The following is a 24025-nucleotide window of genomic DNA, read 5'->3' on the forward strand; positions in this document are numbered from 1 at the left end:
AAGACAACTCAAAGGAGATAAATTGCAAGCATCCGACAATTATCCGAAACACAACAAATATTCGATTCCGCAAAGGGAAATAACGAATCTTACTCGACTAGGGAAACACAAAAGGCTTCGACTGAAGAGTGCATGAGATATATTATCCATTACCGTCAGAACGTGGATAACATACTCGCATGGAAGATTATCCACAACCGGTTACTGGGTTAACAAAGGATAAATCGACCGAAAAGAAAGGCATCGGGATACCAAAACTAGGTATATAAAGATGATCAATCAAAGGAGCAACAATCATTACCAAGCAAACGGGTAAATGAAAGGCGATCTGCTGAGGATGAATTGCATAAACAACAATTATCCACAAAGACTAGCTGGGGATATATTGATAAACAATCAATAATCTGAGGAATAAATCACTAGCAAACGGTGAAAGGACCCACTGGCGACTTCAAAGGATATAATTGCAAGCATACGACAATGATCCAGAAGACAACTTGCTGGGGATACAATTGCTAGCAACCGACAATTATCCACAAGCAAAGAGAGGAATATCAACATCGAATATTGAATGAAGATAACCCCAAAGAGTAACCATCATCGGTTAGGATGAACAACAAGGTTAACTCTGCAAAGGGGAGAAATTAGGGTTTACAACTACCGAATACGGGGTAGAATACCAAAACTCTGGCTGAGGAAACAAGAGGTTTAACATTACCAACTACTGGGTAGAAAACCAAAACTCAGCCGGGATAAAATTGCTAGCAACCGACAATTACCCACCTGTACCACAAGGCACAAAACTCCAATGGGGAGAAAAACACAACATGGGATTTACCACTACCGAATACGGGGTAGAAGACCACAGACTCAACCGAGGATATGGTGAATGACTGCCACATACTGAGCAATTATCCAACTTATTCCACAGGGAGACTCCAACTCTATTGGGAATAAAGCCACAACAGCACAAAATCCACCACCAACCAGAACGAACCACAAAGATTACCTCTGATAGGGGAAAGGAGATAGGACTTACGACTACCGAATACGGGGTAGTAGCCATACTCTGGTGGGGATAAACAGAATTAGGGTTTACATCTACCGAATACTGGGTAGAAAACCAACAACTCCACGTGGGGATGAGAAGAATCACAAATCCGCACGGGAAACAATAATAGGGTTTGTAACAAACCACAAACTGCTGGAGAGCAGAAAAACTAGGATTTACGACTACCGACTACTGGGTAGAAAACCAAACAACTCTTGCCGAGGAATAAAAGGTATATAACCATAAATTCCGCCAAGAAGCAAGGAACATAGGACTTACAACTACCGGTTATTGGGTAGAGGCCCAAGAAGATTCCGCTGGGGATAAGATGAATTAATGTCGATTACTGGGCAATTCATTCATTTATTCCACAGGGAAGCGCAAGAAACAGCTGGCAAAATGCCAATTCGGGATTGATCCGAAAAGACAGACTGAATCAAGACTCGTCCTATTGAGGATATAACTCAAAAGGAACAATTCATCCCAATATATGTGTTGGGAGGAAACGGAAGAAACCGTCATCCACCAGGACGTATCTCAGTGGGGAACTGCAGAAGGAAAAGACAGACATTTTCTGCTTATGGGCTGATTCTATATGGAGAGATTTAGACACCCGACATCTGCTTGGGAAGATCTATAAGGAGATCTATATCACCCAAAAGTAGGAGACAACGAACAAGAGATATATGGCAAAAATGCAACATGAATATCTGAATGTTTATGATTATGCATGAATATGCGTGATTTATGTTTGATGAATGCTGACAAAACAGACAATTCTAACACCAACAGGTCTAGGAATCACACGCCCGGTACTATACTTCCAGGGGACAACCAACTGGAAAGCCAATCTGCAGGAGATCTTCAAGCTGAAAAGCAAAGATTTGCGGGGAGGCAAAAGATCAGAGATATCGGGAAACACCAAATCTCTGAGTGATGGATCAGCAATCAACCCAACTGGCACAGAAAGTCACAACAGGCAACAGCGGCCACAAAGACAAATCTGTTGGGGAATGGGATAAATCCCAAAATATCTGCAGGGGAACAAGAGCTCACTGCTATGAAAGAAATTCTACGTAACTCCACTGGGGAACAACCCACTGAGGGAGAACATACCATCCACATAGAATCTGGCTGCACAAGCAACTCTACCTGGGGAGAACACAAATATCCATTCCATTGGGGAACAACCCACTGAGGAGGGAGAAAAGATCACACAAGTAGATTCTGCAACGAGCCACTCTACTGAGGATCGAAAGCAACAGGAGATCAACCAAATCTATGGATGATAGATTACCAACCAACCCTACTGGGGAAAACGGAGGTTTCCAACTCTGGCGGAGATTCTGAGGGGAATACTCAGACGCAACCCTGACTCTGTTGAGGAATACCCATTCCATTGGGGATTTTGCATATACATGATCCACCAAACCACAAATTTACTGACGTCTCCTGGGGAGATCCGCTGAAGAATCCACTGAGGGATACGGAAGAGAGCTGGGGATCAACCACCAAATGCTGACTCTTCTGAGGAGAAAATCCACAACTGCTGAGGAGGAACACAATCACTGCCCTGCTGAAGGAATAAGCACTGATGGGGAGATATAGCAACTCCGCTGGCAACGTGGCCGGGGAAGAGAGTACTACTGGAGCAAACGAAATCTTCCACAAACGCTCTACTCTGGGGATATATCACATATCCTACTAGCGACCGTGCTGAGGAAAAGAAGCAACAACCCTGCTTACGATAATACTGGGGAAAGTGGTAAAGTACCAGGATATCAATCCACCAACCACTGAATCTTCAACAGGAAAGCATCCATGCTGAGGAGAAAGACCACAACTCCGCTGGCGATTGCACTAGGGAGAGTGACGTGGTATCGGGGTCTCAAACCACCAATTACCGAAACTTCCAAACGGAAAACACCCATGCTGGGGGAGAGAAAACAGCTAGAGAAGAAAACGAAGTCTTCAACAACACTCTGCTTAGGGAATAACCCTAACAAAAGCTCTGCTTGGGGAACAACCCCAACAATAAAGCAGGAGAAAGAGGATACAACCAATGCCAGGAATATGAACAAACGTCTTACCTGTTGGAAATCATGCCACCCTCGGAAGAGCACTGAGAGATTCTTAAGTATCCTTTCATCATTGTGAATGTTCACTTTGTTTAAAACAACAATTTTGAAAAAATTTATTTGTTTAAAACAATGATATTTTATCAATTAAAACATGCAAAACATTTGTTGAATTGAAACAAATAAGAGTGCAAATAATTGGATTAAAAGCTCAAATTAATTTGATGGAATGGTAGCCTGCAAATGGCAAGACTCCATAGATCTGTACAAATTTGAAATCAGTGATATATATTGGAAGAGGGCTACATTGAACATAATGATCCTTTCTCTACCAATTTGAATCTCGATGTATTCGAAGCTTCAGTTGACGACGAATCGAGAACCTCTAACAACAAGACGGCTGCGGAACAGAAAGTCTTGTCAGGATACAGTTACTTGCCAAATCCCTAATTTTTGCCTAGATTGCCCCAGGGTGAGGTATTCAATCTAGCGGGATGCAAATATACCCTTTTTTCAAGTCTCTAATTTTTGCCTGGATTACCCTTGCAGGTTCTCCACCGAGACGCTCATTTTTGCCTAAGCCGCCCTTTCGGGTTTTCAACTTAGCGAGCTATTCTGTTTCTCATTTGCATATACTTCTTTTTTTTTAGGCAAAGTATTTCTTGACTGCATCTGAATTCACAGGACGAGTGAAATCCTCCCCATCCATTGTTGTAAGCATCAAAGCACCGCCTGAAAAGGCTTTCTTAACAACATATGGACCCTCGTAGTTTGGAGTCCACTTGCCCCTGGAATCGGGCACGAAAGACAAGACTTTCTTGAGCACAAGGTCACCTTCTCGGAACACACGAGGCTTGACCTTCTTATCGAATGCTTTCTTCATTCTCTGCTGATACAACTGACCATGACACATGGCAGTCAATCGCTTCTCTTCAATCAGATTCAACTGGTCATAACGACTCTGAATCCATTCAGCATCAGTCAACTTGGCTTCCATCAAGACTCTCATTGATGGGATCTCCACCTCTACTGGGAGAACAGCCCCCATACCATAAACAAGAGAGAAAGGGGTTGCCCCTGTTGAAGTGCGTACCGATGTACGATATCCATGCAAAGCAAATGGCAGCATCTCATGCCAATCTTTGTATGTAACTGTCATCTTCTGGATGATCTTCTTGATGTTCTTATTAGCAGCTTCAACAACCCCATTCATCTTAGGTCTGTAGGGAGAGGAATTATGGTGTGCAATCTTGAACTCAGCGCACAACTCATCCATCATCTTATTATTCAGATTAGATCCATTATCAGTAATGATCTTATCTGGCACACCATAACGGAAAATTAGCTGGTTCTTGATAAACTTCACAACCACCTGTCTGGTCACATTCGCATATGAAGCGGCTTCAACCCATTTGGTGAAGTAATCAATTGCTACGAGAATAAACCTGTGTCCGTTGGACGCCTTCGGTTCGATCATGCCGATCATGTCAATTCCCCACATGGAGAAAGGCCATGGTGATGAAATCACGTTCAGAAGTGTCGGAGGAATATGAATCTTATCCGCATAAATCTGACACTTGTGGCATTTCTTCACATACTTGCAGCAGTCAGACTCCATTGTCAGCTAATAGTAGCCTGCTCTCAACATCTTTCTAGCCATGGCATTTCCATTGGAATGAGTACCAAATGAACCCTCATGGACCTCAGTCATCAACAGGTTTGCTTCGTGTCTATCCACGCATCTGAGCAAAACCATGTCAAAATTTCTTTTGTACAGCACTTCACCACTGAGGTAGAAACTGCCTGACAACCTTCTCAAAGTTTTCCTATCCTTCATAGATGCCCCAGGCGGGTAGACCTGGTTCTGGAGGAAATTTTTGATATCAAAATACCAAGGCTTATCATCATTCACTTCTTCGACTGCAAATACGTGAGCTGGTCTATCCAAGCGCATCACGGCAATATTGGGAACTTCATTCCAATATTTCACAACAATCATGGAAGCAAGCGTAGCAAGAGCATCTGCCATTCGATTATCCTCTCGAGGAATATGATGAAAGTCAACCTCTGTAAAGAACGTTGAAATCCTTCTTGCATAATCTCTGTACGGAATGAGACCAGGCTGATTCGTCTCCCATTCACCCTTGATCTGATTGACAACCAGGGCCGAATCACCATATACATCGAGATGCTTGATTCTCAAATCAATGCATTCTTCCAGTCCCATAATACATGCTTCATACTCAGCCATATTATTCGTGCATTTGAAAGTTAGCCTTGCTGTAAGCGGAATATGAGTGCCATGAGGAGTAATGATTACTGCCTCAATACCATTTCCGTATTGATTTACAGCGCCATCAAACACCATCGTCCATCTGGAACCAGGTTCTAGACCTTCATCAAGTGTAGGCTCGTCACAATCTTTCATTTTCAAATACAGAATCTCCTCATCAGGGAAGTCGTACTGAACAGACTGATGATCTTCAATCGGCTGGTGCGCTAGATGGTCAGCCAAGATACTACCTTTGATAGCTTTCTGAGCTCGATACTCGATATCATACTCAGACAATAACATCTGCCAACGGGCAATCCTCCCAGTTAAAGCAGGCTTCTCGAAGATATACTTGATCGGATCCATTCTGGATATCAACCAAGTTGTATGATTTATCATGTACTGGCGCAAACGCTTAGCTGCCCAAGCCAAAGCACAGCACGTCTTTTCAAGCATAGAGTATCGAGACTCACAATCAGTAAACTTCTTACTGAGGTAGTAGATAGCAAATTCTTTCTTCCCTGATTCATCTTGCTGACCGAGGACACAACCCATCGAGTCTTCAAGAACAGTGAAATACATAATCAGAGGTCTTCCTTCTACAGGCGGAGACAAGATCGGAGGTTCAGACAGATACTCCTTGATACTGTCGAAAGCTTTCTGGCAATCCTCGGTCCAATCATGAGACTGATCTTTCCGAAGGAGCTTGAATATTGGCGCACATGTGGCAGTCATGTGGGATATAAATCTGGAAATGTAATTCAAGCGGCCAAGAAAACCTCGGACTTGCTTCTCAGTCTTGGGTGCAGGCATCTCTTGTATTGCTTTGACCTTTGCAGGATCAACTTCAATACTTTTCTCGCTGACAACAAAACCCAACAACTTGCCGGAACGGACTCCAAATGTACATTTGTTCGGATTCAGGCGCAGTCTAAACTTCCTCAGACGCTGAAAAAGCTTCAACAAATGCTCAACATGTTCAACTTCCGTTCGGGACTTAGGAATCATATCATCAACATAGACCTCTATCTCCTTGTGCATCATATCATGAAACAAGGTAGTCATAGCACGTTGATACGTGGCTCCGGCGTTCTTCAAACCGAAGGGCATCACTCGATAACAGAATGTTCCCCAAGGTGTGATGAATGTTGTCTTCTCCATATCTTCGGGTGCCATCTTGATTTGATTATATCCGGAAAATCCGTCCATAAAGGAAAAGACTTTGAATTTAGCTGTATTGTCTACCAACATATCAATGTGTGGTAGAGGGAAATCATCTTTGGGACTAGCCTTATTCAAATCTCTGTAATCAACACACATATGGACTTTTCCGTCCTTCTTAGGAACATGCACAATATTGGCCACCCATTGAGGATATGTAGAAGTCACCAGAAACCCCGCATCAATTTGCTTCTGAACTTCCTCTTTGATCTTCACTGCCATATCTGGATGAGTTCTTCTGAGCTTCTGCTTCACAGGCACGCACTCAGGCTTCAAAGGCAGGAAATGTTGCACAATATCTGTATCTAGACCCGGCATGTCTTCATACGACCAAGCGAAGATATCGGAATATTCTCGTAGCAACTCAATCAATCCCTTCTTGACAGACTCTTCAAGAAGTGCCCCAATCTTCACCATACGAACACAATCTTCGGACCCCAAGTTGACTGTTTCCAAATCTTCAAGGTGCGGCTGAATGATCTTCTTCTCGTGCTCAAGGAGACGGGTAATCTCATCAGGAATTTCTTCAACATCATCTTCCTCTGCCTCGAATACAGGGGATTCAAAATTAGGAGATGGCGTTGGATCATTATGTTCAATGGGTTTTAGAATCAACCTGCATAATGATTTTGGTTAATGAAAAACTTTAGAATTTAAACAAGCAAACCATTATGCAGATGAAAAATGTTTGCTTATTGTAAGACCCCAATTTTGGCCCTAAGATCCCTCATGGCCCATATCATATCTTATCATGGCCTCAAGGATCATTGCATGCCCTAGCTTCCCTCCTAGTGGGTAGTTTGCCTTGTGAGGTGGTTCTTGATCACCAAGCATGTCTTGCATTTGTATATCATTGCTTTTCATATGTTTACTAACCAAAAGTACAAAAATATTGTCATCTAACCATGTTACTCGCAGATGAAGCCAATTAGGTCAAAATCAGTCAAAGTCAGTCATTGCAGTGGATGGTGGCCATTCTTGCAGAATTTGGGTACCATGATCAATCATCAAGAGCTCATATATGTTGTGACATCACTTGGAATCAAGATCTCAAGGAATTAGGGTTTGGAATTCATCAGAACATGCTTCAGTCAAGCAAAACCCTAGAAAGTCAAACTTGGTCAACTGTCCATTTAATCAGTGATTTGGTGATGGGATTTGGTCTGAGAGGTCTCATTCATATCTATACAAGCTTCATATATCATGTCAAGCATCCACAGTGAAGAAAATAAAGTCAGACAAGAAATTTCCAGAAATAGAAAGTTGACCTGTAATTGGAATTTGCCAAAAATAGAAACTTCTTGATCCTCAACTTACATCATCATACAAGATTCAAATGAATTTTTGCCCAACATGAAAGTTGAAGATATTGTTCTCCCATTTCCAAAAAGTCCAAGAACACTCAATTCCCATGTATGATTGGCAAGATATGATCAAATCATTTTCAAAAATTTGTGAACTTCACAAGGCCATATCTCTCAAACCATTTGGCCAAATTTGGTGGGGTTTTTTCCTACAAGTCATATTTGATCCCCTCTTTCCAAAAATGTCATTATCATGCATCAAAACCTCACCATTCAAAATGGCCTTTTTGGACTTGCATTAATTAATTTCAAGTGTGGTGCAAAAGTGAAATGTTGAATTAACCACTTCCAGCCATTTTTGTCAATTGAATATGTTCTGAAATCATGTTTTGGTCATGTTACAAAGCCCATTTCGCAGCTGTTGCTCATACACCATACACCTAAGCCAAAATGACAAAATTAGTAAAAACTTACCATTCAAACTAATTGAGCTTAGCATTCCATTAACCAACACTAAACAGCAAATATATAGCTCTTTTTCTGTCCATCTAAACCCTAGCAGCCATAACATTACACACAGAAAACCATTTCTCTCTAAAACATTCATTTTGCCCTTTGGAAATTTTCTGCTCAAACTTTCAAAGAAGCACGACCTGCCTTGCTTGCTACCTCATACACCCTCATTTTTAAACTCATTTCAAGTCTCAAATCCCAACTGGAAGCTTATTTCGAGTTCTGTTTTCTCCAAGCTCTATCAATGGTGATTTTCGATTTGAGCATTTTCAAAGGCTGTTGAGCTACAAGTCACTCTCCATTCAACTTTGGGAAGCTTGCTGGACATCTGTTTCACTTCAACACATCCAAACAACACTGTTTCGTTGATTTCTTCAAAATCAAGTAAGAACTCGAGTCCATCCTTTTCCAAAATCATGATATGCTTTAGCTAGATCCTGCTTCACTGGTCATTTTGAACTTTAAATCACTAAAAATGGTTAACTGTGCTGGGAGAAATCTGAGTTTAAAGTTTGTTGGTTATTTTTGTTTTGCATGATTCCTTGATGATTAGCTCGAGTTTATGAATTTTAATGGTAGCATGTTGATATGCATTGCTTGCTGGTTACAATGATATGTGTGATTTCATTTTCTGGGCACATTTGTTTTTCGCGATTTGGTTGAAGATGATGATGTCCACTGTTCCATTTGAAACCCTAAATATTCATGGCTGCCCAGAATTTTAACGTGATTTGCATGAGCTGGGTACTGTTCATTGCCTGGACCAATCACAACATTTCATGTGTCTCACTAATACGCTGCGTTTTACTAAATGTTCCCAATTATTACAAAAATGCCATCCCCCGTTTTATTAATCCAATTAAAATCATCTCATTTCAATTTTTATTTCACTTTGTTACACCAATTTGCAAAAATCAAAACTCATCCATTTTAAATCCAAAATTCATGAAAATTTTTGCATGGTGTTCTGCTTGATCTCTACTTTTTTATCATGATTTTTGCTGATTTTTTGGATGATCGAATTTTAAATGATGCTAGGGTTTGTGACATGTGACAATATTTTGTACCTTTTGCCAAATCATTTGTGAAATAGTCATGCATTATCCATTTGACCTGAAACTTTTTGTGCACGAACTAGACTCATTCATGGTGATTTTGTTATAGAGTTTGTGAATTTATCTTATCTGGTCATTGAGTTATGAATTTTTGAATTAGGGTGTGACAATTTGTGTCACACCATTGATATGCAACTTCATGATTTTTGATACCATGCTTCCTGACCTCCAATTGATGTGAATTTTTTCATGAATGTACTCTTGAATGTCTAGTTCACATGTGATATTTTGTGGAATTATTTGTAGCATTTCCTAATTGTTTGAGATTTTCTACCCTGTTTGACCAAAATGTTGACTTGTGTGATACATGTTGCCATTTCATTTGTGAAATTCTCATACTTTATTGGATGAATTTGAAATTTTACATGTGATTAGTAGACATCTTAAGCTTTGCCATGGTGTTGATCCCATTCATTTCTCATATGTCATCACTGATTTATGAATTTTTGAAGTTGATACATGTTTGGTTGACTTCTTTGAGCATGCTTAAACTTTCTTTGACTTTCTTATTTTCATTGACTATCTTCCCTTTATCCAAATGAGCTGAAATTTGATATGCATGTCATGTTATGGATTATGATTGATCATGATTTATTTGATGATTTTTGGAATTGAGTATGTTTGATTTTGAGCTAAGTCCTGCTGTTGACTTCTATGAGCTTTCATTTGCCATGCTTTGACTTCTTTTGCTTTTGAAATCATGATGATGAATGATATGAATGTGGGACCAATTGAGTTTGCTTCTTGATTGTTTAAACTTGATTTTGGTTGAATTTCATTTGCTGTTTTGACTTTTTCATCCTCTTTTGACCCTAGGCTTGTCCTAGTGGTCCTGTTGCTTATGTTTGAGTTCATGTTTTCAGGTTAAGCAACAATGCTCCAAAGAGATCATACAAATTTGATTAAGCTTGATTGTTTATCATGAGCTAACCTCTTTGTTTTGTAGGTGGCTTGACTCATATGATTTGAGTCTTGTGCTTTGCACATTTGTCTGTTGGTTTTGACTGTTGGTTTCTACCTCCTTTTGCTTTGACTTTTGAATTGTGTACTGATTCTGTTTGACTATTTCAGGTACCATTAGTTGCTTAGTTCTTTGAACTTGCTTTGCTTTGCTTTATAGCAATTTGCATTGAGGTATAATTCCTTATTCTTCATGTAGTCTGGAAGACCTGGCCTGTTACTTGGCCAGGCAACTGTCTGAAGTCCTCCTTAAGAGGCAATGCTTGTGTGTGTTTACATTTGTCCCAAGCAGGAAAAGTCCTTCAAATAAGGCAATTGGTGGATATAAGAGATATGTAGTCTATCTCCCACTATTCTGTGAGTCTTCTCCTTGCTCCCATTACATGGTTGTAGCATTGAGATCCAAACCCAAGATCTATCGAGTCAATAATCTGTGGAGAGAGTTCCTACTTTCTGAACTCCCACACCTTCTGATATTCAAATGCTCTCCCTGACCAGGGATAAGAGCAATGAGGCACACCCCTCATATCCTTTCATCTGCTTCACCTTAGCCCCTCAATGGCAAGGTTAAGAGCACCTGTAACCTATTCCAGTTGGCTTCAATGCCTAACCCTTTGTATGAGCCTCATTGTGTGGTTATAGTGTGTGCTGAATGACTTCATTGATTGATTGCTCGCTTCATATGCACATGTTTGCTTGCATGCTTTGTGCACTCATCATCATTTATTGCTCATTAATGCATAACCATCTCATTTGTCTTTATGACTTATCATTGTTGTTTACCCATTGAGGACAATTGTAAGACCATCCATTGGCCGTTGCTCCTAGGATATGGAAGTGAGTATAAGACCATCACATTGGCCACTCATCTTATCTTTGCTTGATGCATTTGTTTGATTGTATGTGAGGATGCAATTATAAGTCCCTGTAAGTTGGCATTTGCTTTCCTGGGATCCTGTTGCATTTGTTTGTTGTATGTGAGGATGCAATTGTAAGTCCGTGTAAGTTGGCATTTGTATTCCTAGGACCATACTGTGGAGATTAGAGTAAGCCCAGATAGATTGGCATCTGACATCCATGTTTTGCTTTTCTTTGTTTATGTGAGGATGCAATTGTAAGTCCCTGCAAGTTGGCTGTTGCTTTCCTATGATCATATGTTGGATATTGGTATAAGTCCAGACAGATTGGCATCCGGTATCCAAGTTTCATTTTGTTTTAGGAGATTAGTATAAGTCCATTGAGTGGCCTCTGATATCCATTTCTGTTTTAGGAGATTGGTGTAAATCCATCTATTGGTATCCGGTATCCGCTTTTGTTTGTGAGATTGGAGTAAGACCATTGAGTGGCATCCGGTATCATTTGCTTGTTTACATTATTATTATCCATTGCTTTTTCCAAAGGACACACTTGAATCATCTCCTATATGATCTCAAGAGGTGAACCTTCTAAGAAGTTTTTCAATCCATCTTCATCCATTCATCCCCATTATGTCCTAAACCTTTTTCACACTTTGCTTTCAAACTTGACATAGATATTGTGCAAACATCTTCATGCTTTTCAAACTAAAAACCTGGACCCCAAGTCCTTGACTTTTTTCAAACTCCATTTCATAATACTTCTTTTGAATCAATCTTAATCATACTTTGACCCTACTTTCACAATCACAATCAATTAACTTCACACATTCAATTGTTTTAGCTTCGTCCATTGTTAATCTTTTCACATTAGCCATAGGTTTCAATTATCATTGTGGTTGATGTAAACCTCACCCTATCCTTAGTGAGTCGACTATAAGACTTCCGTACTGAAAACAGGGCTAACCCCTCTAGTACGTCGAAGCTATCCTCGCATGGTGGATGTTGGTCTTGGTCGAGTTTTCTCCCATTGATAATGAAAAGCCTCAGTGCTATTGTTTAAAATTGAATCCACCAACTTTTGGAAATCTTTTAGCCGAACTACGGCGTTTTGATCCTTACCTTTGATGGAAGGTACGTAGGCAGCGGGTTCATCCGTTCAAACCCAATAATAAATTGTATATTCTTTTCTCATCATCCCAATCATGTTTGCACAATACTTATGTCATAACGAATAACAATCTTATACAACAAGTGTGAAAAGGGCTCCCTAGGAGTACCTAGGACGTAGTGGGTGCCTAACACCTTCCCATTGCGTAATTTACCCCTTACCCAGACTCTCTGATCTTTTTATTAGTTTTCTACGTGTAAAACTTCTTAGGCTTTTGTTCGCTTTTTGGCCAGTCCTTTGGATAAATAAAAGTGCGGTGGCGACTCGAAAATTCATTGTATGCTTTGCTTATGGTTTAATCGATAAATCATATAGCGACGAATACACCGCTACACTTATATTCTTGTTTTTATGGGTTTTTTGTGATCACTGATTTCATGCAAAAAGCAAAAAGTGAAAACAAATGGAAAAACAAATGTTTAACAATGCATTAATTGAATGAAATATCATTGTATTAAATGCTGCCAACAATGTCATCACTTCTCCTTTTGGCATGGGAGAAGGGTTTTGAACAAAGTGAACAATTACTCTGATCTATGGATGACCGTAGGAACATCTACAGCAACCCAATTGTGGCAGATGTAACACCCTTCTAAAATACCCCAAAAATAATTAAAACAACAAATATAAATCAGAGTAGATATGCAATTTCAGGGTGTCACACTTGACACTTCACACCATTCACCAAAATAGTTTGTCATGCTCGTTTAATAATCAAAATAAAATATTGCACAATTCGCAGCGGATATGCAAACCATGTAACACATTACATGTAAAATTATTCAACAACCAAATGAAAACAGGGTAAAACATCCCATCCCGATGTTACATATACCAGAGCATGACCCACTAAGGAACTACACTAGACTTCAAGCACTAGCTTCTACTCAATCACTGCTCGTTACCTGAAACATAGTTGTAAGGGTGAGTTCCTCAATCGATATAACAAGCATTATAAAATATCATGTAATGCTAAGTAAATTAACACATTTCATCACCCTAATCATATCACACATTCAACAACGGCCACATCAAATCATAATCATAATCATACTCACTCCAACATAAAACACACGTATAATATTGGAATACATCCATTCATATTATACGCCATACATACATTATGCAATGAGACTCCATGCATGCGGTACCGACTATTCGTGAACACGTAGTTCAACCTCACCGATCAAACCCAGATACGGCTACCAAGCTCACTAGTCCCACTCATTTGAGACCTAGTGACTCACTCACTAATTCCTCACCATGGGAATTAGCTACCACCCCAAGGGCTATGCTATGCACACTAAATCACCTAGCATGCAACATCAACAACAATCCACAATAACTCACTCACTAATTCCTCACCATGGGAATTAGCTACCACCATAAAGGCCATACTATGCACGCTAAATCACCTAGCATGCAACCATCAACAACAATCCACAATGGACATATGCTCACACTCTAAGCAATAAACAGTCCATCCACAATTGCATACATAACAGATACATTCACAGCATTATGCATACCATCATACATTCATCAGCATATTTATCACAGAATCATATTCATATCATGCCAAATAATAAATCACAGTATTAGCACACTCTACTAATACCTATACTGCTCAAAACAACGGGAAATGATCCCTCCTATATCATCCATCAGCTAAATTACATCACTCAGCTGAAACGACCAAAACTACACAACAACAGCTCAGAAAAATCCCACTTCTGCCCATACGCGTATGCCTCATGCCCATACGCGTATGACCCATTTCCTAGCCAACCCATACGCGTATTGCCTGTCTCATACGCGTATCCTACGCGTACCACCTCTCCCATACGCGTACTAACAGAGACAAAACTACGTTAGAATCATCATCTTCTTCATCCATACGCGTATGGCCTCACTCCATACGCGTACCAGGCCATCTCATACGCGTATTGCCTAGTGCCATACGCGTATGACCAGAACTCAGAATTCCAGATCTGCTATAGGTTTTCTCTGCTACGAGATTTCTCAAATCCAACCTTCCACAGTCCAATTTTTACACAGCATTCGTTCATATTATCTAACACAAATCATACACATTCAATTTCACAATTTCTAACCTTATTACACCCAATTCCTACGAATTTTCTTCAGTCATACTCATATCTCATTCATCCAAAAGTTCATCAATTTCATCATGCATCATTCTAATTAGAGTTGATTCAATGGCTTATTACTACCCATTACATGTTAACCCATAATACCCATTAAACGACGATAAACCCCCCTTACCTGAGTTAATCCGGCAAATCCTTTAACTTCAAGCTTTTCCTTTCTTCAACCCTTGTTCTCTTGCTCTTCCTCTTTGCCCTTTTCTCACCTTCTGTCGCTTCTCTGGTTTTCACGTGAAAAAAAACCCTTTTTACCAAATGGAACTCTTTATATATATTCCAACTTTATTATTCCAATAATAATAATCCAAATAATATTCCAATTATTTAATTAAATTAATAAATATACTATTAACTTAAATGAAATAATTATCATATTTTTATCGGGGTGTTACAGCAGACACGACTAGGAATGATGAAATTGTTCAGATCCTCTGCATCCTCTTCCAGGATAGCAGCAGCTTCTTCAGGTTGATCAACATGGATGAATCCTCCACTCTTGAACAATCCTTGCTCATTAAACGCCCCAGAACAATAGCCAATGCCAGCCCGGGATCTATTGTCTTCAAGCTCGATCACCTTCCCCAAACCAGCAACTGCACCACACCCAATGGCCAGTTTCGCATATTTGTAGGAAGCAAATGAAGGAGACTTCTTCTCAATTGGTTCATCAATAGATAAAGCTTGGAACGACGTTCCAACTTCATCCTCAACGTCAATATACGAGAAAGAAGACAAGTGGCTAACCAGGAGAGCCTTTTCTCCCCCTACCACAACCAGTTTCTTGTTCTTGACAAATTTCAGCTTCTGGTGTAGGGTGGATGTCAAGGCGCCAGCCTCGTGAATCCATGGTCTACCAAGGAGACAACTATATGATGGGTGAATATCCATTACCTGGAAGGTAACCTGGAAATCGCTTGGTCCAATCTTGATTGGGAGATCAACTTCCCCAATCACGGTCTTGCGCGACCCATCAAATGCTTTCACAACAACCCCACTCTGCCTCATAGGAGGACCCTGATATGACAACTTGGAGAGTGTGGATTTTGGCAATACATTCAGAGATGATCCAGTGTCCACCAGTACGTTGGACATGGCATCAGACTTGCAATTCAGGGAGATGTGTAAAGCCATGTTGTGGTCTCTTCCCTCCTCAGGGAGATCAGCGTCACAAAAACTCAAAGTGTTGCAAGCAGTGATGTTTGCAACTATACTATCAAACTGTTCAATCGTGACATCATGATCAACATACGCCAGATCCAAAACTTTCTGCAGAGCCTCCCTATGGGGTTCTGAATTCAGCAGCAGAGATAGAACGGAAATCTTGGATGGCGTTTGTAGAAGTTGGTCTATAACATTGTACTCACTCTTTTTGATGAGCCTCAGCATCTCATCAGATTCTTCATTCACAATGCCACTAGGGCCAACTGAAGAAGCTGGAGTCTTTTGTACAGAGGAGGGTTTGGCAACATCAAGTGCCGGATTCTGAATATTAACAGCAGTCCCAACCGGAAGCTCAACAGTATCAGAAACAACAGGAGCCTTGGGAGGTGCAGAAAACACACGACCACTACGGGTCAGCCCGCTCACATCAACAATATTGGTTATAGACGTTGAAGGCAAATGTACTTCTACCCCATCTTTTACAGCAACGGGATTGTATCTGAACGACACAGCTTTATCAGATGAATAAGGCACAGGGCCTGCAGGCTTGATCACTAATGAAGGAGAGACCTTCGGCTTGCTGCTATCATAGCGAATAACAACAGGCTCGGGTAACTTGAACACCGGTGAAATAACATTCACCTCGGGTTCATCCTCGTCAACATTCCGATTCTGGAGGATCTCAATGGTATCCTCATCCAGCAACTCTTGAAGTTCTCGGCGTACCTGGTTGCAACCCAGACGGTTAACTGAACAAATACGACACTTGTCGTGGTCATGCTCCATGTGGCTGTATTGACACAGCAACCGATGTAATTCGACCAGTGATTGTCTAATATGGCTTACATATTTGACCTTGTACTTCCCAGGGCATCCCTGGACCATATTCACAGATTCCCCATGCGCGGGCAATGGGTTCTTGGTAACATTCGGGCCTGAATCTTCAAAGCTCATAATTCCACATCTCATAAGGTCTTGAACCTTAGTCTTCAGTGGGTAGCAATTTTCAATGTTATGGCCCGGAGCACCGGAATGATAAACGCAGTGTTGGTCTGGCTTATACCACCATTGAGGATTCGCAGGAATAGCAGAAGGATCCCTGGGTGAAACCAACTTCCTTTCCAACAAGGAAGGATAAAGCTCTGCATACGACATAAGAATTGGATCGAAACTGATCTTTTTCCTATCATAACCCAAATTAGCTTGGTTGGTTGTACTGCCACGAGGCTGGTAAGCCTGTTGCTGTGGACGAGATTGTTGCTGATACTGAGGCTGTTGATATTGCTGAGAATTGTCTTTGAAGACAGGTGCTATGTGAGCCACCTGGTGCTGATTGTTGTTACGCCGTCCAGGCTTCCTCTGAACAGAGGGTCTTCTAGGTTTAGTATGGGATTGCACGGCATGTGCCTCCCCATCCTTCTTCTTAAACGCCTCATACCGTTTAGAAGAAGAGCTCTCATCTTTCGCCAATCGTCCTTCACGGACTCCTTCCTCAAGACGCATTCCCATGTTCACCATCTCGGTGAAATCAGAGGGAGCACTTGCTACCATCCGCTCGTAATAGAATGAGCTAAGAGTCTTTAAGAAGATCTTAGTCATCTCTTTCTCCTCTAGCGGGGGAGTAATCTGAGCAGCCAACTCTCGCCACCTCTGGGCGTACTCCTTAAATGTCTCTTTATCCTTCTGAGACATGGCCCTAAGCTGATCACGGTCAGGAGTCATATCAACGTTGTACTTATATTGCTTGACGAAGGCTTCGCCAAGATCATTGAAGGATCAGATATTAGCACTGTCCAAACTCATGTACCATCTGAGTGCAGCACCGGACAAACTGTCTTGAAAATAATGGATCAGAAGCTGATCATTATCAGTTTGTGTAAACATCTTTCTGGCGTACATAACCAGGTGAGCAAGAGGGCAAGTGTTCCCCTTATATTTTTCAAAGTCAGGAACTTTGAATTTGATCGGAATTTTGACACCGGGAACAAGGCACAACTCGGCAGCGGCCGAAAAGATCTTTCCCTCGGAGGGTCTTCAATTCCTTTCTCAGCTCAAGGAATTGATCATTCATCGCTTCCATCTTCTCATTAACATCCGGGCCCTCAGACGGCTCGGAATGATAGATGGTGTCGTCTACCCTAGGGATGGTATGCACGACAGGAGGAGCAGCAACAGGGACCGGGCTAGATGCCGACATATGAGCAAAAGTTGGAGCAGGGATATCAGGCATGAAACCCGGAGGCATACCCCAAGGAAACCCGGATGGAATAACATGAGACGCGAAATGAGCACTGGCGGCTGGCACAGTCGGAACAGCGACCTCTGAAATAACAGTCCTCTGGATAGGAGTTGGCGGTTGAGCAGGTTGATTCTGAGCAGCAAGGAGTTGCTCCATCAAAGCGCCAAGTCTGGCGACCTCTTCCTTCAATTCACGGTTCTCTTGTTCTAGCTGATCCATTACTCTTGCAGAATTGGCTCGAGTATAATACCGGTGAGTCAGCTTGTCTTCAAAATAAATGAAGAGCACAAAGTTAGGACAAGAAGACCAGAAACAAGGTACCTGCTTATGCAAAATGATGCATGAAATGTTCGTGCATATGCTTTATTTATTTTCAAGGAACCCTTAGGGTATTATTTGCAAGTTTTGAATTTTTAAGCATTTTAATTTCATATGGAAAATATCTCATTCATTATAATCGAGACAAAGAAGTACAACATTTTTGATCATTACAAAGAGAAAAGGAAAATAACATCCTATGCATCCCTAACAGTTCGGGATGCTGGAAGACGAGAAACACACAACTTCTTGATCTCTCTCTCATAGGCTGCTTCCATGTCTGTTTTCTCCTTAGCAAGATGATCATACTTCCTCTTCCAGAATTTGGAAGACTGAGGAAGCAAAGAAGTCCAAGTATCATTCGGATCGTCGATCACCCGATGCTCGAGAAACTCAATCAGAGCGTCTTTCTCCTTGATCTGTTGAAGCAATTCCTCTCTTTCACGGATCCAAGCACGTGAAAGGTCTTCTTCTCTCAACTCCTCTACACGTTGGGTAGGGAGGGTTGAAGGCCCAGCCACATCCAACGGTGTAGGTCTCGGATGATCATATGGCATCAGGTATTCGACAGCTCTCTGTCTGACCCAAGAGGTATAGGGCTCCAAAGCAATGCAATTCTTCAGACCCAATTCATTCCTACTCTTCTTGCAGATCTTGCGCCAAGCGCGGACAAATCTGGCTTTCAGGCCTTGGGGATCTTTACCCTCCTGAAAGAACACACCTTCTAACAGAATGTTATGAGGTTTATCCTTTAGGGGGAACCCAAGCTGACGACGTGCGAGAATGGGATTGTAGCTGATCCCACCACATGTACCAAGAAGAGGAACATTAGGGAATTCACCACAATAGTCAATGATCTGAACGGTATCATACACGCGATCATACCAAGAGATATCATCATTAGTGAGAGACATGAGTCTCTGAGACCACCGTAGACATCCCTTGTTCTCCTTGAAAGCAACTGTCTGCGGTAAGTGCGAAATAAACCACTTGTACAGTAAAGGCAAACAGCAGACGATAACTCCTCCACCCTTTGCATTTCTCAGATGCAAAGAGACATAGGTATCACCCAACAAAGTCGGAACGGGATTAAGAACTGAGAAGATCCTAATGGCGTTCATGTCCACAAATTTGTCGAAGTTGGGAAATAATACCAATCCATAGATGAGCAACACAAATAAAGCCTCAAAGGCATCCTCACTCATGGCCTTCCCATAAAAGGTAGCTTAAGCTATGAGGAACTCGGAAGGAAAACCCTGAATTCCACCTTTGGTAGTCAGGTTAGCTTTGATCAAAGCTTCATCTATGTGCAACAAGTCTGCAATCTCTCGAGCAGTCGGAATACTCTCTAAGCCACTGAACGGCACCTGATTCAGAATCGGGATCCCAATAAGATGAGAATACTCCTCCAAGGTAGGCAGCAACTGGAAGTCTGGAAAAGAGAAGCAGTGATACAGAGGATCATAAAACTGAGCCAGAGTACTCATCAGTCCCTCATCAACCTGAGTAGTCAACAGAGGCAGAAGCTTCCCATAACGGGCTTTGAAACCCAAGGGATCTAATACATAAGATGTCAGATTCCTTAACTCTTTCACATCGGGCTGTCTAAAGCTGTACTTCTTTGTATGCCTTTTTGGTCTTTCCATGTCTGAAAATTTTGCAAATAAACCCTTTAAGTTCCTTGAAAATTTTCTCTTTTTCTGATGACATGAAATGCAGATGAATGCATGAATGCATGAATGCAACAATCACACTCAAGGATCAAGCAAGTCACACCAAACAAAGGTCATGGGAAAGCTCATTGTATCCCTAATATCAATCATCCATTTTGGTGGATTTAGGTTTTCACCTTATCAACACCCAAGTTCCATTGATATTAACGGTATATGAACCGGCTCGAACATCCTTAATATCAATAATCCATTTTGGTAGATTTAGGTTTTACACCTTATCAATACCCAAGTTCCATTGATATTAAGGTTGTCTGAACGACTCAACCATGAATCAAGGGTTTGCTGAGAGTCACGAGCATGGAGTCTCGGTTAAGAACCACCCAAAGGGAGTGTACTAGGGTTTAAACCTGCCGAACATGTTCTACCAGAGGTTCTCATAATCATCGTCCCATCTTTCGGATATTATCGGATAAACGAATACTCGTATTCCAAAAATATTCTCAAGAGAGACTCTTATGAGCGTAGTATCGCGTAACAATCGCATCAGAACTTACATCTGAACGACCTCCGCACTACATCCTAAAAATAGGCCAAGATGGGCTTGGTAAACTAAGGTCCTTGGCTTCTAAGGCACATGATTGAAAGAATAATGCCTAACCACAAATAACTTGTGTGACATTATTAATCCAACATGACCTCCACCAAGTGAATGGACTCGCAAGTCAACTGGCTAAGGAATACTCCACACCAGTCAACAAGACTACGCCATTCTCCTATCCTAGAGTGCTCTCGAGTTCGGGTATAGAACTCATCTCACAGAGATCACCAAAGCAAACAGTAATTGTATATCAAGCAATTCAAACATTACAATCAATACAGTTATCCCAAATTGTACAAAAATATGTCAAATAACACATAAACAAATATCATACAACAAGGGTGAAAAGTAGGCAGTACCACCATGGAAGGTCTAATCTTATCCCCAGCAGAGTCGCCACTTTTCTGTAGCGGTGTATTCGTCGCTATATGATTTATTGATTAAACCATAAGCAAAGTATACAAAGAAATCGAGTCGCCACCGCACTTTTATTTATCCTAAGGAATGGCTAAAAAGCGAACAAAGGCCTAAGAAGTTTTATACATAGAAAACTAATAAAAAGATCAGAGAATCTGGGTAAGGGGTAAATTACGTAATGGGAAGGTGTTAGGCACCCAAAACGTCTTAGGTACTCCTAGGGAGCCCTTTTCACACTTGTTGTATAAAAATGTTTATTTGTTTATGACATATTGTGCAAACATGAATGGGAAGATGAGAAAAGAATGTACAATTTTATTATTTTTGTGTTTGAACGGATGAACCCGTTGCCTACGTACCTTCCATCAAAGGTAAGGATCAAAACGCCGTAGTTCAGCTAAAAGATTTCCAAACATTTGTGAGTTCATTTTAAAACACAAGCACTAAGGCTTTTCATTACCAATGGGAGAAAACTCAACCTGAATCAACAATCCACCATGCGAGGACGACTTCAACGTACTAGTGAGGGGTTAACCCTATAATAAGTATGGAAGACTTACAATCAACTCACTAAGGATAAGGTGAGATTTACATCAACCACTATGGTAATTGAAACCTATGGCTAATGTATGAAAACATATCAACAATGGACAAAGCCACAGAACAATTGAATGGGTGAAGTTAATTGATTATGAGTATTCAAAAAATATGGTCAAGGTATGATTAGGATTGGTTCAAAGAAGTGTTATGAAATGGAGTTTGAAAAGTCAAGGACTTATGGTCCAGGTTTCTAATTTGAAAAGACATGAAGATGTTTGCGCAATAGTATCAAAGTTTTTTGAAAGCAAAGTGTGAAAAGGTTTAGGACAAAGAGGGTATGGAGAATGGACTGTAAAACTTCTCAGAAAGGTTCACCTCTTGAGATCATATAGAAGATGATTCAAGTGTGTCCTTAGGAATAGGCAAATGAGCAATAACAAATAAGCAAACGAATGATATCGGAGGCCAATGGCTGGGCTTATACCAATCTCACAACAAAGGTGGATACCGGATACCAATAGATGGATTTACACCAGTCTCCTAAAATAAACAGGGATGTCAGATTCCAATAAATGGACTTATTCCAACCTCCTAAAACAAAACAAAACCTGGATATCAGATGCCAATCTATCTGGACTTACTCTAATCTCCAACAGATGATCATAGGAATACAAAAGCCAACAACATGGTCTTACACTTGCATCCTCACATACAACAAACAAACAAGCACTAGGCAATGGACATGAGTAGCCAAATGAAATGGTCTTACACTCAATCCCTTCCAAATCATAGGAACAATGGCCAATGAATGGACTTACAGTTGTCCTCAATGGGTAAACCAAAGATGGATCACAAAGATATGAAATGATGATCATGCAATAATGAACAATAAATGATGATAAATGCACAATGGCAAACAAGCAAACATGTACAGATGAACCAAGCAATCAATCAAACAAAGTCATTTAGCACACACTATAACCAAGCAATTAGGCTCAAGCAAGGGGTTAGACTTTAAAGTCAACTGGAATAGGGTAAATGGCGCTCTTAACCTTAACATTGAGAGTTAAGGTGAAGCAGATGAAAGGATATGAGGGGTGTGCCTCATTGCTCTTATCCCTGGTCAGGGAGAGCATTGAATATCAGAAGGTGTGGGAGTTCAGAAAGTGGGAACTCTCTCCACAAGTCAATGACTCGATAGATCTTGGGTTAAGATCCACAATGCTTCAACATGTAATGTGAGCAGAGGGAAGACACACAAAATAGTAGGAGATAGGCTACATATCTCTTCTATCTACCAATTGCCTCATATGAGGGCTTTTCCTGCTTGGGGACAAAGGTAAACAATCACAAACATTGCCTCTTAAGGAGGACTTCAGACAGGTGCCTGACCAAGTAACAGGCCAGGTCTTCCAGACTACAGGAAGAAGAGATGTTATACCTCAATGCTAATGCTATCAAGCAAAGCAATAGCAAGTTCACAATGAACTAATAGCAACTAAATGTACCTGTGGAAACATCAAACAAATTAGTATGCTATACAGACAATCAACCAACAGTTAATGCAACAGACAACCAATATAGGCAAAGGTAAAAGCCACAAGTCAATCCCAATTGAATCAACTTCAACCTAAAAAACACACATTAGTGATCAAAAGCAAATATCAAATGCTCTCAAGATGAGGCATCATCAATTGTATAACTTGCATGTGCAACCTAAAACAAAGCTTCAAACATGAGAGGTAAACCCTTAGGCCAAAGCCTAGGGTCCAAGAAGGGGAAAAAATTTAAAACAGAACCTGAAAATCAACCAAAATAAAGATTAATCAAATAAGAACAAAGTCCAATTGGTCTCATGTCAAAACTATGCACCAACTCCATTTCATAAGCAAATCATGTCAAACTAGGAAAATTGAAACACATTGGAGCAAACAGAATGAGCACAAGCATATCAATACCACAATGGCTCAATAAATTCCAAGAAAAATCCTTCCTAAACAGAACACATTGAATGAGCAACACACCAAAATTCATTGCAATTGGATAAGTGGAAGCAAGTTAATTAAAATCAACAAGTCAAAGCATATTCAAACAAGCTCATACAAGGCACCAAATCATGCATCAACTTCAAGCAATCATAAAACAGAAATGACATAAGATAAATAAATGAAACCAAAGCCATGGCAAACTTCAAAATGTATATAATACACATGCCAAATTTCAGGTCCATCCAATAAGCCACAAGAGTTTCACAAAACATATGAGGTCATGACTCACAAAATGTTCACAATTGGTCAAACAGAGGGAAAATTCTCAAACAAATGGAAAATGCATTCAAAAATTCCAGGAAAAATCACAAGCAAACTTAACAT

This window comes from Lathyrus oleraceus, chromosome 2, assembly GCF_024323335.1.
Source record: "Lathyrus oleraceus cultivar Zhongwan6 chromosome 2, CAAS_Psat_ZW6_1.0, whole genome shotgun sequence".
NCBI lineage: Eukaryota > Viridiplantae > Streptophyta > Magnoliopsida > Fabales > Fabaceae > Lathyrus > Lathyrus oleraceus.